We start from the raw sequence: 16,017 nt of genomic DNA, 5'->3' as shown, positions 1-16,017 counted from the left end.
ACACAGAACAGTATATGACAGGACAGTAAAAGACAAGACAGGACAGTATAGAAGGACGGGACAGTATAGGAGGACAGGGCAGTAAAAGACATGACAGTATAGGAGGACATGACAGGACAGTAAAGGACAATATAGGAGGACCGGACAGTATAGGAGGAAAGGTCACACAGGACAGTATATGACAGGACAGTACAGGAGGACGGGACAGTATTTGACATGACGGTATAGGAGGACATGACAGTATTGGAGGACAGGACAGTAAAAGACAAGACAGGACAGTATAGGAGGACAGGACCGTATAGGAGGACATGACAGTATAGGAGGACATGACAGTATAGGAGGACAGGGCAGTAAAAGACATGACAGTATAGGAGGACATGACAGTATTGGAGGACAGGACAGTATATGACAAGACAGGACAGTATAGGAGGACAGGACAGTATAGGATGACATGACAGTATAGGAGGACAGTGCAGTAAAAGACATGACAGTATAGGAGGACAGGACAGTATAGGAGGACATGACAGTATAGGAGGACAAGGCAGTAAAAGACATGACAGTATTGGAGGACAGGACAGTATAGGAGGACATGACAGTATAGGAGGACAGGGCAGTAAAAGACATGACAGTATTGGAGGACAGGACAGTATAGGAGGACATGACAGTATAGGAGGACAGGGCAGTAAAAGACATGACAGTATTGGAGGACATGACAGTATAGGAGGACAGGGCAGTAAAGGACAATATAGGAGGACCGGACAGTATAGGAGGAAAGGACACACAGGACAGTATATGACAGGACAGGACAGTATAGGAGGACGGGACAGTATATGACATGACTGTATAGGAGGACATGACAATATTGGAGGACAGGACAGTAAAAGACAAGACAGGACAGTATAGGAGGACAGGACAGTATAGGAGGACATGACAGGACAGTAAAGGACAATGTAGGAGGACCGGACAGTATAGGAGGAAAGGTCACACAGGACAGTATATGACAGGACAGTAAAAGACAAGACAGGACAGTATAGGAGGAAAGGTCACACAGGACAGTATATGACAGGACAGAACTGTAAAAGACAAGACAGGACAGTATAGGAGGACGGGACAGTATAGGTGGACATGACAGTATAGGAGGACAGGGCAGTAAAATACATGACAGTATAGGAGGACATGACAGGACAGTAAAGGACAATATAGGAGGACCGGACAGTATAGTAGGAAAGGTCACACAGGACAGTATATGACAGGACAGGACAGTACAGGAGGACGGGACAGTAAAAGACAAGACAGGACAGTATAGGAGGACAGGACAGGACAGTATAGGAGGACAGGACAGTATAGGAGGACATGACAGTATAGGAGGACATGACAGTATAGGAGGACATGACAGTATAGGAGGACAGGGCAGTAAAAGACATGACAGTATAGGAGGACATGACAGTATTGGAGGACAGGACAGTAAAAGACAAGACAGGACAGTATAGGAGGAAAGGTCACACAGGACAGTATATGACAGGACAGGACAGTAAAAGACAGATAGGAGAACAGGACAGGGCAGTATATGACAGGACAATATATGACATGACAGGACAGTAGAGGACAACAGGACAGGGCAGTATATGACAGGACAGGACAGTATATGACAGGACAGTTTAGTATATGACAGGACAGGGCAGTATATGACAGGACAGGGCAGGATAGGACAGGACAGGGCAGGATATGACAGGACAGGACAGTATATGACAGGACAGTTTAGTATATGACAGGACAGGACAGGGCAGGATAGGACAGGACAGGGCAGGATATGACATGGCAGTGTAGGAGAACAGGACAGGACATGTTGATGTGTTGTTGTTGTTGTTGTGTTATTTTTCATAATGTGGCTTTCATAGTAACGCTTTTTGTATCCTGTCACTTCCTTCTGCCTGCACTTCCTTTCCAACTGGGGCAGTATCAGAACACACACACACGCACCTGCCATCCCTTTCCTGTGGTCCAGCCAGGTGTGTGTGTGTAGATGAACTGGCTCATTCTGGACTACTGTAGTTTCCCTTCGAGTGTGAGCCCCCTCCATCTCCCAACGAACCAGACCGGAGCGGAACTGAAACCTAAACTTAACGTCAACTAACTCTCTGAATGTACAGTACTGTACTGTAGTCTCCCTCGCCTCTGTCTCTAGGATACCTGAAACCAGACCTGAAACCAGATCTAACCCAAATGGGGTATATCAAGTAAAGCTGCATATCCTGTCCTGTAGTGTAGTGTAGTGTAGTGTAGTGTAGAGAGCCAGTTTAGCCCCCCTCCCGTCTCACAGACCACATCTCTCTGGCGTGGTGTGCAGCGTGTTCGTGTGAACTCTTCACCTCGCCAGCACACAGAGCGCAGTAGAGGATGGAGAGAGAGTAGAGGAAGAGGAAGGGAGGCAGGAAGGGACGTTAGTGAAGGGGGGCAAAACAAAGCAAGGGAGGAGGGAGGTTAGACAGAGGGTATAGGGTTACTGTGTAGAGCGACAAGTTGTGAAAGTGGAAAGTTGCTAAATCTTTCCAATTTGTTATGTTTCATTGAATGAAGTTAAATATTTCACATTTTGTACAGCCCTGTGTGCTCACTACCGGTACTTTTGCAATGCTGGATGTATTAGGTGACATTATGATGCTTTGAGTCTGCAGTGAAAGAAGTGTGTAGATCGTCCTGACTCTTTTAGTTTTTAGGTTGTGGAGAGATGCTAGTTCATCAAAGAGTATTTTATTTTGTAAGGAGGGGAAGGGGGCTTGGAGATAAAGAGTCAAGACGGGGGAGTTTGTTGCCGTGCCGTTGAGTCATTGGGAGAAGGAAAGGAGGATCGCAGTGCTGAATGAATGCCAGCCAGAGAACAGAGATTAGATTACAACTGGCCTAGAGAACACAGACCTTCAACTACTGCCTTTAGAACCAGAAGCCAGACGAATTAAGACTTCAAGCTAAGGACTACAGCCATAAAACTGCTGCCGCTGACAACCCAAACGACCTCCATGAGTTATCTGGTGACCCTCCACACACACGGCTCATATGAAGCGATAATCATTTTCTCTGCTTTCTGTTTGGAACCACCAAGATACTTCCTAGAGCTGGCCTCCTGGCCAAACTGAAGAATCGGGGGAGAAGGGCTTTGGTCACGGAGGTGACCAAGAACCTGATGGTCACTCTCAGAGCTCCTCAGTGGAGGTGGGAGAACCTTCCAGAAGGACAATCATCTCTGCAGCACACTACCAATCAGGTCTTTATGGTAGAATATCCAGATGGAAAACACTCCTCAGTAAAAGTGTTGCGTTTACGCACTGAAGGTAGGTAAGGAGTCAAACGCAGGAGAGCAGAGATGTCAGTGTAGCGTATATTTTAATAAGGGCAAGTCCCAAAAAATGGTACAGTACAATACCCCAAAACAACGCCCAAGACAATGGGAACTAACGGTACTCCCATAAGGCACAAAAACACAACGCACCTTACTATAATAAACACACGCGAAAAACACTGAGGAAAGCCTCCACAAGCAACAAGAAAAGAATCCCACACAAACCTAAACGGGGAAACAGGTAGGTAAATATACACACAGAAATGAAAACCAGGTGTGAATGAACCAAAGACAAAACAAACGGAAAAGGAAACATGGATCGGTGATGGCAGGTAGGCCGGCAACGCCGACCGCAGAGCGCCGCCCGAACAGGGAGAGGAACCACCTTCGGTGGAAGTCGTGACAAAAAGGTACATACATGACAGCCAGCTTGGAGTTTCCCAAAAGGCGCCTAAAGGACTCAGACCATGAGAAAAAAGATTCTCTGGTCTGATGAAAACAAGATTGAACTTTTTGGCCTGAATGCCAAGCGCCACGTCTGGAGGAAACTTGGCACCATCCCTACGGTAAAGCATGGGGGTGGCAGCATCATGCTGTGGGGGCGTTTTTCAGCAGCAGGGACTGGGAGACTAGTCAGGATCAAGGCAAAGATGAACGGAGCAAAGTGCAGAGAGATCTTTGATGAAAATCTGCTCCAGAGCTCTCAGGACCTCAGACTGAGGCAAAGGTTCACCTTCCAACAGGACAACGACCCTAAGCACACAGCCAAGACAACACAAGAGTGGACAAGTCTCTTTGGGACAACTCTTTGAATGTCCTTAAGTGGTCCAGCCAGACTTGAACCCGATCAAACATCTCTGGAGAGACCTGAAAATAGCTGTGCAGTGACGCTCCCCATCCAACCTGACAGAGCTTGAGAGGATCTGCAGAGAAGAATGGGAGAAACTCCCCAAATACAGGTGTGCCAAGCTTGTAGCGTCATACCCAAGAGGACATGAGGCTGTAATCGCTGCCAAAGGTGCTTCAACAAAGTACTGAGTGAAGGGACTGAATACTTAAATTAGCAAAAATGTCATAAAAACAGTTTTTGCTTTGTCATTATGGGGTATTGTGTGTAGACTGATAAGGGAAAACAACGATGTAATCCATTTTAGAATAAGGCTGTAACGTAACACAATGTGGGAGAAGTCAAGGCGTCTGAATACTTTCCGAAGGCACTGATCATAACTTATTGATTTATGGAATCGTTCGATGTAGAATTATGGACGTCTTGGGCACTATGTTTATGACACTTGTAGCATTCTGCATGTTAACTCTGGGTTCATTTCTGGATGAATGTAATGCTGCCCAGTCTGATGTGGTGCACCAGAGTGTGTACGACCTGATCCACATAGATGACAGAGCCATGTTCCGGTGTCAGCTTCACGTCGCCCTCAACCCCAACCAGAACGACTCAGAGGCCGGACCAAACGGTGTGTACAGTACATGGACCACAGCACTCTGAAAATGTTTCTTTTAGTGGTTGGTCAGCTATTGATAGGACAGTCCCAAGTATCTCAGACATGTATCTAATTGGAATGTCATCTGTCTTCTGCAGCCAGGCAATCTAGCAGCAGGCCTCATGGTGAGTCTATGAACTACCTGCCCCAGCACATCCCTCCAGACAACAGCTTCTTCCGAGAGAGAAGCTTCTGCTGTCGCTTCCGCTGTCTGCTAGATAACACCTCCGGCTTCCTGGTAGGGCCACATACAGATATGATAAATACATATACGGTTGAAGTCGGTTGTTTACATACACTTAGGTTGGAGTCATTAAAACTCGTTTTCCAACCACTCCACAAATTTCTTGTTAACAAACTATAGTTTTTCCAAGTCGGTTAGGACATCTACTTTGTGCATGACACAAGTAATTTTTCCAATAATTGTTTACAGACAGAGTATTTCACTTATAATTCACTGTATCACAATTCCAGTGGGTCAGAAGTTTACATACACTAAGTTGACTGTGCCTTTAAACAGGTTGGAAAATTCCAGAAAATGATGTAATGGCTTTAGAAGCTTCTCATAGGCTAATTGACATAATTTGAGTCAATTGGAGGTGTACCTGCGGAAGTATTTCAAGGCCTACCTTCAAACTCAGTGCCTCTTTGCTTGACACCATGGGAAAATCAAAAGGAATCAGCCAAGATCCCAGAAAAAGAATTGTAGACCTCCACAAGTCTGGTTCATCCTTGGGAGCAATTTCCAAATGCCCGAAGGTACCACATTCATCTGTACAAACAATAGTATGCAAGTATAAACAACATGGGACCACGCAGCCATCATACCACTCAGGAAGGAGACGCGTTCTGTCTCCTAGAGATGAGCGTACTTTGGTGCAAAAAGTGCAAATCAATCCCAGAACAACAGCAAAGGACCATGTGGGGAAAAATAAGTATTTAATGGGGCAAAAAAGTATTTAGTCAGCCACCAATTGTGCAAGTTTTCCCACTTAAAAAGATGAGAGAGGCCTGTAATTTGCATCATAGGTACACTTCAACTATGACAGACAAAATGAGAGAAAAAAAATCCAGAAATCACATTGTAGGATTTTTAATGAATTTATTTGCAAATTATGGTGGAAAATAAGTATTTGGTCACCTACAAACAAGCAAGATTTCTGGCTCTCACAGACCTGTAATTTCTTCTTTAAGAGGCTCCTCTGTCCTCCACTCATTACCTGTATTAATGGCACCTGTTTGAACTTGTTATCAGTATAAAAGACACCTGTCCACAACCTCAAACAGTCACACTCCAAACTCCACTATGGCCAAGACCAAAGAGCTGTCAAAGGACACCAGAAACAAAATTGTAGACCTGCACCAGGCTGGGAAGACCGATTCTGCAATAGGTAAGCAAGCAGCTTGGTTTGAAGAAATCAACTGTGGGAGCAATTATTATGAAATGGAAGACATACAAGACCACTGATAATCTCCCTCGATCTGGGTCTCCACGCAAGATCTCACCCCGTGGGGTCAAAATGATCACAAGAATGGTGAGCAAAAATCCCAGAACCACACGGGGGGACCTAGTGAATGACCTGCAGAGAGCTGGGACCAAAGTAACAAAGCCTACCATCAATAACACACTACGCCGCCAGGGACTCAAATCCTGCAGTGCCAGACGTGTCCCCCTGCTTAAGCCAGTACATGTCCAGGCCCGTCTGAAGTTTGCTAGAGAGCATTTGGATGATCCAGAAGAAGATTGGGAGAATGTCATATGGTCAGATGAAACCAAAATATTACTTTTTGGTAAAAACTCAACTCGTCGTGTTTGGAGGACAAAGAATGCTGAGTTGCATCCAAAGAACACCATACCTACTGTGAAGCATGGGGGTGGAAACATCATGCTTTGGGGCTGTTTTTCTGCAAAGGGACCAGGACGACTGATCCATGTAAAGGAAAGAATGAATGGGGCCATGTATCGTGAGATTTTGAGTGAAAACTTCCTTCCATCAGCAAGGGCATTGAAGATGAAACGTGGCTGGGTCTTTCAGCATGACAATGATCCCAAACACACCGCCCGGGCAACGAAGGAGTGGCTTCTTAAGAGGCATTTCAAGGTCCTGAGGTGGCCTAGCCAGTCTCCAGATCTCAACCCCATAGAAAATCTTTGGAGGGAGTTGGAAGTCTGTGTTGCCCAGCAACAGCCCCAAAACATCACTGCTCTAGAGGAGATCTGCATGCAGGAATGGGCCAAAATACCAGCAACAGTGTGTGAAAACGTTTGACCTCTTGTCATTGCCAACAAAGGGTATATAACAAAGTATTGAGATAAACTTTTGTTATTGACCAAATACTTATTTTCCACCATAATTTGCAAAATAAATTCATTAAAAATCCTACAAGGTGATTTTCTGGATTTTTTGTTCTCATTTTGTCTGTCATAGTTGAAGTGGACCTATGATGAAAATTACAGGCCTCTCTCATCTTTTTAAGTGGGAGAACTTGCACAATTGGTAGCTGACTAAATACTGTTTTGCCCCACTCTATATCCACAGTAAAACGAATCCTATATCCACATATCTTGAAAGGCCGCTCAGCAAGGAAGAAGCCACCGCTCCAAAACCGCCATAAAAAAGCCAGACTACAGTTTGCAACTGCATATGGGGTCAAATATCATACTTTTTGGAGAAATGTCCTCTGGTCTGATGAAACAAAAATAGAACTGTTTGGCCATAATGACCATCGTTATGTTTGGAGGAAGAAGGGGGATGCTTGCAAGCGGAAGAACACCATCCCAACCATGAAGCACGGGGGTGGCAGCATCATGATGTGGTGGTGCTTTGCTGCAAGAGGGACTGGTGCACTTCATATAATAGATGGCATCATGAGGAATCAAAATTATATGGATATATTGAAGCAACATCTCAATCACATCAGTCAGGAAGTTAAAGCTTGGTCGCAAATGGGTCTTCTTGTTTGAAGAAATAAAAGGTGAAATAGAATGATTTATCTACTATTATTCTGACATTTCACATTCTTAAAATAAAGTGGTGATCCTAACTGACCTAAGAAAGGGAATTCTTACTAGGATTAAATGTCAGGAATTGTGAGTTTAAATGTATTTGGCTAAGGTGTATGTAAACTTCCGACTTCAACTGTATCAAATGTGATCCATAGGTTAACCATAATCCATTAATGATATGGACAGCACTCGCCTAAAAATACATGTGAATGAATCACTGTATGCAACACGAGCTCTCTCTCTCCTCTAGGCGTCTCTCCTCTCCTCTAAGTTCCAGGGGCGTCTGAAGTATGTGTGTGGTCAGGGGAGGCTGGGGGATGACGTGGCCATGACCCCCGCTCAGCTGGCCCTCCTTGCCATCGCTGCGCCCCTGCAGCCCCCGGCTGTCATGGAGATCAGGACCAAGACTCATCTTCCAGACCAAACACAGACTGGACTTCGCCCCCATGGGTATAGACACCAGGTACTGGAGTAACCCCCAAACCCTGTAGTGTGTTAACCCTTACCATAACCCTATGGGTATAGACACCAGGTACTGGAGTAACCCCCAAACCCTGTAGTGTGTTAACCCTTACCCTAACCCTATGGGTATAGACACCAGGTACTGGAGTAACCCCCAAACCCTGTAGTGTGTTAACCCTTACCATAACCCTATGGGTATAGACACCAGGTACTGGACTGAAAGAAGGGGAAGCAATGTGTGCATCTCCCATCACATCTCACAGCATCACTGACAACGTTGTACCCTCCCTGGGACTAACATAGAGGGAACTTGAGAGGACAATGTTGGTTTTCTTCTAATAATATGTGCTACGGCATCGGACCTTCATAAATTGACCTGTGTGTGTGTCTCTGCACATACGTGTGTGTATGTGTGCCGTGTGTGCCGTGTGTGTGTGTGTGTGTGTGCCGTGTGTGTGTGTGTGTGCCATGTGTGTGCCGTGTGTGTGCGCCATGTGTCTCTTCTATCCCCTCCAGAGGTAAAGTGGTGCTGGGTTACTCTGAGACAGAGTTGGTCACTAGAGGCTCAGGTTACCAGTTCATCCATGCTGCTGACATGATGTACTGCGCAGACAACCACCTCAAAAGTGAGTTAGATTGTAGTTACTCATTACACACACGCATATGAGTAAACATTTTCTGAAGCTTACATCTGGTGTTTTGCAAGCCAACATTCAGTATGATGCAGAGTCTGACTCCTTTCTCTCACCTCCCCTCTATATCTCTCTCTCCTCCCCTCTATCTCTCCCTCTCTCTCGCTCCTCCCCTCTATCTCTCTGTAGTGATAAAAACAGGAGAGACTGGTTTCACCATTTTTAGGCTGCTGACTAAGGCAGGTGTGTGGGTGTGGGTTCAGGCCAACGCCAGGGTCGTCTTCAAGGCAGGGAGGCCCGACTTCATCGTCGTTCGACAGAAAGCCCTGACGTGAGCCTACTGTTGACATTTATCTTTACTCAAAATAGTTGTATCATTCCATGCTATGTTTTACATAAAGTATGTTTTAGTGGCCTTTGACCTTTGTCACCCATCTACAGGAACCAGGAGGGCGATGAGCACCTGCGTCAGCGGAGAATAGAGCTTCCCTTCAACTTTGCCACTGGGGAGGCTCTGCTGTATGAGTCCTGTTCCTCTCTGGATACTGCCGTTATGCCTCCAGGACCACCCATCCCTCCAGGCCTCACTCCCCCAGGCTCCAGCCCTGAGGACACGCACCTGGACCCTGCCTCTCTCCTGGGGTCCCTACTCTGTCAAGACCGCTCTGTTTACACTCAGCCCCAGGACCCTAGCCTGGACCTCCAGGACCTTTCCCCGGACTTAGACCTAGCCTTCCCCCAGGACCAGGACCCAGGCCTGGAGAGAGCCTTCCTGGACAGCCACGCTCTGCTGAGTGTCCCCGGGGAGCTCCAGGGTCCCCATAGGCCCAGCTTGGTAGACCCCACAGCCCAAACCATGATGGACTCTCTGGGGGAGATCCTGGGGAAGATGGGGGCGGAGGGCCTGGAGGGGCTGAGGTTAAAGGAGGCAGAGCTGAGGGAGTGGGAGAGCACCCTCTTCAGGATCAACATGGAACAGCAGGATGTGACGGGGAAGCTGGATGATATCTTGGCCAATGATGTGTTCTCGTACGTGGAGGAGGCTCTGATGAGGGAGAATGATGGTGGATGTGTGATAGGCAGCTTGAGACAGGCCACTGAGCCAATAAACAGACTCCCTGCTCACAACACTGCCAATCCGAACACACTGGGCGTGTTCCCTCACTCCCAGAGTTCCTTATTGCCAGGCAACAAGGGCTTCAATGGCGGGAACGGCTCACACAGTGAGAACCGATGGCAGATGGGTGGTCCACACATGACCTCTAAACTCAACAGCTATGAAGAGCAGAGGCTGCTGGGCAATGGAGTTGTTAGTGGCGTGGAGCACGGGGTGGGGTGTAGTCCTGGGATTGTTAGAGAGCCACGCAGCGTTGTAAACACAAACGTACTACCCAAGGCAGCTCACACGTTTGCAGGGCAACAGACTCAAGGAAGTGGTGGCTATCTCCATGGCAACCGAACGGTCCCACAACCATCCCATATTAACAACCAACCGGAGTCCTGGATACCCTCCATCCAAAATATTATCCTTAATAACCACAGCCCTGTTCCTCTCCCACACTTCTACAATATTCTCCCTGAGGCCTTTGACCAAACCATGCAGCCCAGCCTGGAGTTATACCACTCTGGGACTGGATATGCAAAAAGGCAGTTCTCAGGGCAGCCCTGTCCGGGTCCTTCATATCAGGACCCAAGGCAGTCTTGGCAACAGCCACGGCAAAGTACACAATGGCAACCTTGGCAGATACCACAGTGTTTTCCAGCAAAGCCAGTAAATGGACTCCGTCACACACACCCCAAACACACCACACACATACCGTCCAATAACGCATCCAGAACTCAAACACTCACACACACACCCTCAGGCAACTGTATGTTTGAAAAAAGGCCTTCAAATATCAGTGGCCTTACACCTGCCCAAAACAGGTCACCTTCCCCAACTCAGTCCAATGGACCCAGACCCACTCCCATTCTTTCCAATGACTGTAGAATCAGCTTCTCTACCCAGGCCCCCAAATTCTTTGTGCCTTACCCTGAAGCATTTCTAATCCCAAGACCTTCTTACCCCCAAACCTCCATTCCTAACCCAACCTACCCCACAGCCGCCATCCCTAACCCCATCCCTGCCCTATCCAAAGGGGCTCAGCCAGGGGAGGGCATGGCAGCTCTCCCTGCCTGGTCTGGGGCTCCATACCTGGGCATGAAGCATCTCCCAGGCCCCTTTCCCAGCCCCCAGCTGGTTCCCCGGAGCTCCAGGGGGGATGGCAGCTGTAATAATCCCAGTGAAGGGAGCTTGACGCTGGGTGAGAGGGGTTTGGAAGGCAGCCTTTTTTCTGGATGTCCGATGCCAGGGTTTCCTCCTGAGAACGGATCTGTACAGTCATCTTTATTCTACACAGGTGAGAGTGCTACAATCCATTTTACTACTGTTTTAGCAAGGTTCTGGGGGACCTCCCAACCTCACAAGACTTGTAGGTACTGGAATGTGACCTACAATGACCCTCCAATGTGATGTTTGTCTCCATCTGTCCCTCCATAGGTCCCTAGCAGTTCCAAACGGTGATGCGGATCCTTTTCTCTTCACTGGCTTGGCTAAAAGAACCACCAACATCTCCTAGACTCTAGAACTTAGAGGAATACAACAAACCATCTCCACCGTGGCACCAGCAACATCTCCTGTAGGAATACAACAAACCATCTCCCCCGTGGCACCAGCAACATCTCCTGGAGGAATACAACAAACCATCTCCACCGTGGCACCAGCAACATCTCCTGGAGGAATACAACAAACCATCTCCACCGTGGCACCAGCAACATCTCCTGGAGGAATACAACAAACCATCTCCACCGTGGCACCAGCAACATCTCCTGGAGGAATACAACAAACCATCTCCCCCGTGGCACCAGCAACATCTCCTGGAGGAATACAACAAACCATCTCCACCGTGGCACCACCAACATCTCCTGGAGGAATACAACAAACCATCTCCACCGTGGCACCAGCAACATCTCCTGGAGGAATACAACAAACCATCTCCCCCGTGGCACCAGCAACATCTCCTGGAGGAATACAACAAACCATCTCCACCGTGGCACCAGCAACATCTCCTGGAGGAATACAACAAACCATCTCCACCGTGGCACCAGCAACATCTCCTGTAGGAATACAACAAACCATCTCCCCCGTGGCACCAGCAACATCTCCTGGAGGAATACAACAAACCATCTCCACCGTGGCACCACCAACATCTCCTGGAGGAATACAACAAACCATCTCCACCGTGGCACCAGCAACATCTCCTGGAGGAATACAACAAACCATCTCCACCGTGGCACCAGCAACATCTCCTGGAGGAATACAACAAACCATCTCCCCCGTGGCACCAGCAACATCTCCTGGAGGAATACAACAAACCATCTCCACTGTGGCACCACCAACATCTCCTGGAGGAATACAACAAACCATCTCCACCGTGGCACCAGCAACATCTCCTGGAGGAATACAACAAACCATCTCCCCCGTGGCACCAGCAACATCTCCTGGAGGAATACAACAAACCATCTCCACCGTGGCACCAGCAACATCTCCTGGAGGAATACAACAAACCATCTCCACCGTGGCACCAGCAACATCTCCTGGAGGAATACAACAAACCATCTCCACCGTGGCACCACCAACATCTCCTGGAGGAATACAACAAACCATCTCCACCGTGGCACCAGCAACATCTCCTGGAGGAATACAACAAACCATCTCCACCGTGGCACCACCAACATCTCCTGGAGGAATACAACAAACCATCTCCACCGTGGCACCAGCAACATCTCCTGGAGGAATACAACAAACCATCTCCACCGTGGCACCACCAACATCTCCTGGAGGAATACAACAAACCATCTCCACTGTGGCACCAGCAACATCTCCTGGAGGAATACAACAAACCATCTCCACCGTGGCACCAGCAACATCTCCTGGAGGAATACAACAAACCATCTCCACCGTGGCACCAGCAACATCTCCTGGAGGAATACAACAAACCATCTCCACCGTGGCACCAGCAACATCTCCTGGAGGAATACAACAAACCATCTCCACCGTGGCACCAGCAACATCTCCTGGAGGAATACAACAAACCATCTCCACCGTGGCACCAGCAACATCTCCTGGAGGAATACAACAAACCATCTCCACCGTGGCACCAGCAACATCTCCTGGAGGAATACAACAAACCATCTCCACTGTGGCACCAGCAACATCTCCTGGAGGAATACAACAAACCATCTCCACCGTGGCACCAGCAACATCTCCTGGAGGAATACAACAAACCATCTCCCCCGTGGCACCAGCAACATCTCCTGGAGGAATACAACAAACCATCTCCACCGTGGCACCAGCAACATCTCCTGGAGGAATACAACAAACCATCTCCCCCGTGGCACCAGCAACATCTCCTGGAGGAATACAACAAACCATCTCCACCGTGGCACCAGCAACATCTCCTGGAGGAATACAACAAACCATCTCCCCCGTGGCACCAGCAACATCTCCTGGAGGAATACAACAAACCATCTCCCCCGTGGCACCAGCAACATCTCCTGGAGGAATACAACAAACCATCTCCACCGTGGCACCAGCAACATCTCCTGGAGGAATACAACAAACCATCTCCACCGTGGCACCAGCAATATCTCCTGGAGGAATACAACAAAACATCTCCACCGTGGCACCAGCAACATCTCCTGGAGGAATACAACAAACCATCTCCACCGTGGCACCAGCAACATCTCCTGGAGGAATACAACAAACCATCTCCCCCGTGGCACCAGCAACATCTCCTGGAGAAATACAACAAACCATCTCCTCCGTGGCACCAGCAACATCTCCTGGAGGAATACAACAAACCATCTCCACCGTGGCACCAGCAACATCTCCTGGAGGAATACAACAAACCATCTCCACCGTGGCACCAGCAACATCTCCTGGAGGAATACAACAAACCATCTCCACCGTGGCACCAGAAACATCTCCTGGAGGAATACAACAAACCATCTCCCCCGTGGCACCAGCAACATCTCCTGGAGGAATACAACAAACCATCTCCACCGTGGCACCAGCAACATCTCCTGGAGGAATACAACAAACCATCTCCACCGTGGCACCAGCAACATCTCCTGGAGGAATACAACAAACCATCTCCACCGTGGCACCAGCAACATCTCCTGGAGGAATACAACAAACCATCTCCACCGTGGCACCAGCAACATCTCCTGGAGGAATACAACAAACCATCTCCACCGTGGCACCAGCAACATCTCCTGGAGGAATACAACAAACCATCTCCACCGTGGCACCAGCAACATCTCCTGGAGGAATACAACAAACCATCTCCACCGTGGCACCAGCAACATCTCCTGGAGGAATACAACAAACCATCTCCCCCGTGGCACCAGCAACATCTCCTGGAGGAATACAACAAACCATCTCCACCGTGGCACCAGCAACATCTCCTGGAGGAATACAACAAACCATCTCCACCGTGGCACTAGCAACATCTCCTGGAGGAATACAACAAACCATCTCCCCCGTGGCACCACCAACATCTCCTGGAGGAATACAACAAACCATCTCCCCCGTGGCACCAGCAACATCTCCTGGAGGAATACAACTGTACAACAAATCTCACCACTTTCAGAGACTGGTCCTTGGAGCTGGATAATATAATATTTTGTTAGTTTCCTTTTCAAGAAACAAGATGGCGCAAGCTGTAGCTTTAAAGACAGATGGGCGGTAGTGTTTTTGGAAGTTGCTCAAATGCAGCTGTTTGTGTATGAGTGAATGTCCATGTTGTTATGGTAAGCATAAAAAGGAGTGTACACTGTTTTTATGCTTCGTCATGTTTGTTTGTTTTGAACTTGTTTGATGTCGTGCTGTTTTGGTCTTCTGAGATCTTGTATTGACATTATTGTTTATGTTCAGGCTTTAGCTGTGAAGACACACACACACACACGAAGGAAGGAAACAGTTAGCCTAGTCTAGCCTGAAGCCTAGTCACTCTTAGATCTCCAGAGTTCCTCTGTGGAGGTGGGAGAACCTTCCAGGAGGACAATCATCTGTGCAGCACTCCACCAGTCAGGCCTTTATGGTAGAGTATCCAGACAGAAGACACTTGTCAGTAAAAGGCACATGACAGCCCGCTTGTAGTTTGCCAAAAGGTACCTACAAGAACTCAGACCATGAGAAACAAGATTCTCTGGTCTGATGAAACCAAGATTGAACTCTATGGCCTGAATGACAAGTGTCATGTCTGAAGGAAACCTGGCACCATCCCTACGGTGAAGCAGGGTGGTGGCAGCATCATGCTGTGGGGATGTTTTTCAGCGGCAGGGAGTGGGAGACTAGTTAGGATCAAGGGAAAGATGAACGGTGCAAATTGCGAAGAGATCCTTGATGAAAACCTGCTCCAGAGCACTCAGAACCTCAGACTGGGGTGAAGGTTCACCTTCCAACATGACAACACTAAGCACATATCCAAGCCCGGACTTGAACCTGATCGATCATCTCTGGAGAGACCTGAAAATAGCTGTGCAGCGACGCACCCCATCCAACCTGACAGAGTTTGAGAGGATCTGCAGAAAAGAATGGGAGAAACTCCCCAAATACAGGTGTGCCAAGCTTGTAGCGTCAAACCCAAGAAGACTCGAGGCTGTAATCACTGCCAAAGGTACTTCAACAAAGTACTGAGTAAAGGGTCTGAATACATATGTACAGTAAATGTAATATTTCAGTTTTTGCTTTATCAGTATGGGGTATTTGTGTAGATTGGAGGGAAAAATCAAAAAAAAATTCTAAAAATCATTTTAGAATAAGGCTGTAACGTCACTGTGGAATTAGTCAAGGGGTCTGAACACTTTCCGAATGCACTGAATATAATAATTTAAATAGAAAAGAACGAATTGATCCGTCAAATGTTGTTTTGTATATCAGTTCATAAACATGCTCCCATGGTACTGAGACATCAAAAATTTGTTCTCAACTATCTTGACTTTTATGACTTTTATGCCTTTTTACACTAGTCATTT

The 16,017-nt window shown here is 47.7% G+C and overlaps 1 pseudogene; it reads left to right on the top strand.

Moving 5' to 3' along the window:
* The first annotated feature begins 7,915 nt into the window (after positions 1–7,915).
* Positions 7,916–11,598, top strand: LOC139409691 (uncharacterized; annotated as a pseudogene).
* The last annotated feature ends 4,419 nt before the right edge of the window (positions 11,599–16,017 follow it).

This window comes from Oncorhynchus clarkii, chromosome 5 (assembly GCF_045791955.1).
Source record: "Oncorhynchus clarkii lewisi isolate Uvic-CL-2024 chromosome 5, UVic_Ocla_1.0, whole genome shotgun sequence".
Taxonomy (NCBI): domain Eukaryota; kingdom Metazoa; phylum Chordata; class Actinopteri; order Salmoniformes; family Salmonidae; genus Oncorhynchus; species Oncorhynchus clarkii.
The sequence above is the reverse complement of the archived record's forward strand: the minus strand, read 5'-3'. Positions and strand labels throughout refer to the sequence as shown.